General features: G+C 19.8%; 1 long non-coding RNA gene across 1 annotated transcript; it reads left to right on the top strand.

Moving 5' to 3' along the window:
- The first annotated feature begins 6 nt into the window (after positions 1 to 6).
- Positions 7 to 990, top strand: LOC126906369 (uncharacterized). The gene is made up of 3 exons (XR_007704229.1): positions 7 to 211; positions 408 to 690; positions 794 to 990. It is a non-coding gene; the product is annotated as an uncharacterized LOC126906369 (long non-coding RNA).
- Positions 991 to 4,264: the final 3,274 nt, after the last annotated feature.

Below are 4,264 nucleotides of genomic sequence, written 5' to 3'. Positions count from 1 at the left end.
TATTAATTTGTTAATAAATGAACGAATTCAAAATTATTTGTTATCTTTAATCCAAAAAATCCTGAAATAGCTATGACTCTAATCAAATAAGAAATAATAAAAAACCATATTACATAATCTATAGGCAACTAGGATTTTGATTTTGGCGATTTACAGTCTGATCCAAAAAGATTTAAATAAGAGGTAAATCATGTATAAAACTAACAGCAAGGTATTTATATTGTATATTAAATACATATTTTAATTGTTATTTAACCTATTATTAATATCTAATGAATTATATTTAGTTAATTCCATTAACAAAACCATCGCTTGAATCCTTCATTTTAATAGGTTGAATATTTTTGTGTATGGCATAATTATTATTCAAAAATTAACTTTAATTATTTATTTTTTATATTTATTAGTTATGTGGATCTAGAGGTCTTAAAAATGGAAAACAAAGCATGATTCTCATTCTAGTACAAAAACTCATTTAACTTGTAAATAACTGTTAAAAAACTGACCATGTTCATACCCAGCTAATAACTCAATTTAAACTAAAATTTGCCGCTAATAGGGAATATATGAAAAGTCTAATTAACATAACAATTTATTGAGTATCCAAAGAATGGCCTGACACAATAAAAATAATTCATCATTAAATCAACGTAGGGAACTAATTTAAGCAATCTTATCACCTAATAATAAGTAATTAAAACTGAGAAGATATAATTATTAATTTCTTAATAAATAATTTTTCTTGGGAAATTTCAACAAAACTTGTGTTTTATTTTCCAAGCATATACCTAAGTTTTCTGAAATATTCAACAAAGAAACAAATCACACTAGTCATCATATTCAAAATTAAATAATTGAAATGTGTGCAAATAGAATAAGAGATTCAATTGTAGAAGAAATTAGTAAACAGACTTTTAATATAATGTTTGATGAAGAAAGGTAATAAATTTTAAAATGAGCATTAATAAAAGAAATATACAATTAATAAACACTAATATTACTACAAAATTTTTGATTTATTTTTAGATGTTATAAATAATAACAAATGTTTTAAATTATTTTAAACTTGTAAATTAAATACTAAAGCTCAAATAATTTCACAATCTTATGTTTATGCTAACATCATGTCTGGAAATTTAATGGAGTCAATCAAAAATTAGAATTAAATTTTCAAAAGCGATTATACTCATTGTATGGTCACAGAATAAATCTTTTGGTTGCAGATAAGTGAAAAAATATTAAAGTAAAAACCAATATTAATAAAATATGTTTGTTCTATTAAAATATTAAAAAATTTTAGGAAACTTTAAGTTTTTTTAACTTGATTAAATGTGTATATTTTTATTTTTCTCTTCCCCAATGAATTGTCAATTAGTTGAATTGGAAAAAAACTTGGATATAAAAACAAAAACTATGGGCTAATTACTAATTACTAATTACTAGATTGAATTGTAAATTTAAAAACTGTGAAGCCATTAAATAATGTTTCAAGAGTATTCATATTATACTTAAAAGAGAAATAGAAAATAAAGCTGATAGAGTTGTGAATGAAGCAAAATGTACAATTTATAGACTACTATTGTTTTTATCTATTTGATGTAAATTTTTTTATAATATAATTGGTAATTTCTATAATGGCTTACTTTTTTTCTTCCAAAAATGTTTTATGAAATTGATAAATTATCTCTCAAATTTACTTTAGCCATTCTATTTTTCATAAAAAACATGTTTTTATAACATAATTACTGGTTAATTTTAATGTAATAATAGTAAAGTATACTTAATTATTCAAAGTTACAGTTGTCATAGAAACAAATGACTTAAAAAATACAGACATTTTCTTAGTATATTTGATTTATTTTATACTTTTTAGTAAAATTAATTATCTTTTTTCTCGTTTATACGGATTAATTAATTATATTATTATTGATTATTTTTATTAGTAAGTGATCAATGTTTGATGGAATGTACATTAAGTCATTTATGTTGATACAATTTGTTTTAATAAAATTCAATACAATTTTCAATAGCTATAAAATGCAGTACGATACATATTGTTTGTTGTTTAACTTTCCAATTTATCTCTGTCGTAAGTACATTTATTAAAATATTTTGAAATATCTGAAATTTCAATAAATTACCAAAAATATAGATTTTTATCAAGGTAATTTTTACTTTTTATAATTAAACTTAATCCAGAAAAAAATTACTTTAAAAAAAATATTACATTTTATTAATTTAAAATTACATTAGTTAAAATGTTAAATAATTGCTGTTTATTTATCATGTATATTTTAACAACCGTTCATCAAAATGAAATTGTATTTTATTTGTTATATTCCCTCATTATATTATATACTTTATTTGCATATTAGTATCAAAAGTTATGATTACTAATAATAATAATTATATAATAAATAATAATTTATGAAGAGGGTCAAGAATAATATAGAAATCTATTTTTAAATAGTAATGATTAAGTTGTATAATAAATTTTTAGTATTTTTTAATTAAAACAGTTGAAAATTATATATATATTTTCATTGATGTACAATTCAATTTTTTTATTTTAGTAATTTTTGAATAAAAAAGTTAGGACACTGCTAAATTATTAGTTATAGTGTTTAATTTTTTGTGATATTATTCAAAATCTGATATGTTCCCAATATTATATATTATATATTATGAATTTTTTCATAAGATAATTGGTACTTTATGTAATGGCTTTCTATTTTTCTTCCAAAAATGTTTTATAAAATCCATAAATTTATCTCTCAGATTTGACGTTGGCCATATTATTTCTCTTGGAAAAAATTTTGAGAGTCAACTTTTAGCATTTATTAGATAATTATATTGCTTTAATAATCTATAGCTGAATATTTTTCTGTATACTTTTAATAATAATAAATTTATCATTTTGTTTNTGTATACTTTTAATAATAATAAATTTATCATTTTGTTTTTTTATTATAATAAAATAATTTATATATTCTTAACTTAATTGAATGTAATTCAGAAAAGTTGTAAGAAATATTATATCAAATGAAGGCTAGATTTAATAATTCAATTTGGCTGATAGAATTATTCAAGATGTTTTTTAATAATTTTATATTTAAACTCAATAATTATTAGCTATATAATAATTTTTAAGGTCATATTGAATGCCTTGTGTGTATGTCAACATTTTTCTTTTAAATGAGACCACCAATTTTGAATTAAATGAAAAGTTTGCAGTTTTATTTTAATATTATGACATTTCAATTTTTAACAGAACTTTATTCGTTATTCAATATGAAACAATAAATTTTTAAACTTTTGATTTAATGTACATGTATAATATATTTTCTTTTAATTATATTATTCTGTATCAATAAAAATGTCACTGAAGAAAATAGAAAAAGAGACAGGCATTTGATGACATTAGTTTTAAAATATTGCCATTGCTATCTAATATCAATAATTTTTACAACATTACTACTTGCTAGTACTCTTGTTTATTCAAAATTATAATTAATATAAAAACAAATGATTTTTAATACACATTGAAACTTTATAGTAAATTTGAGTTATTTTATACTTTTTAATAAAATTAATTTTTTAGTATCGTTCATATGAATTAATAATTATATTAGCAAATTTCAATAAATTACCAAAAATATAGATTTTTATCAAGGTAATTTTTACTTTTTATAATTAAACTTAATCCAGAAAAAAATTACTTTAAAAAACTATTACATTTCATTAATTTAAAATTGCATTGGTTAAATTGTTAAATAATTGCTGTTTATTTATCATGTATATTTTAACAACTGTTCATCAAAATGAAATTTTATTTTATTTGTTATATTCCCTAATTATATTATATACTTTATTTGCATATTAGTACCAATAGTTATGATTACTAACAATAATAATATGTGAAGAGGGTCAAGAATAATATAGAAATTTTTAAGTAGTAATGATTATATTGTATCATAAAATTTTATTTTTTAATTAAAACAGTTGAAAATTATGTATATATACGTTGATGTACAATTCAATTTTTTTATTTTAATATTTTTTGAATAAAAAAGTTTGGACACTGCTAAATTATTAGTTTTAGTGATTAATTTTTTGTGATATTATCCAAAATCTGATATGTTCCCAATATTATAATATGAATTTTTTCATAAGACAATTGGTACTTTATGTAATGGCTTACTATTTTGCTTCCAAGAATGTTTTGTAAAATCGATAAATTTAGCTCTCAGATTTAACGTTGGCC

This window comes from Daktulosphaira vitifoliae, unplaced genomic scaffold (assembly GCF_025091365.1).
Source record: "Daktulosphaira vitifoliae isolate Bord-2020 unplaced genomic scaffold, ASM2509136v1 Scaffold_4, whole genome shotgun sequence".
NCBI lineage: Eukaryota > Metazoa > Arthropoda > Insecta > Hemiptera > Phylloxeridae > Daktulosphaira > Daktulosphaira vitifoliae.
Note: the sequence above shows the minus strand (reverse complement) of the source record. Positions and strands in the feature narration are given on the sequence as shown.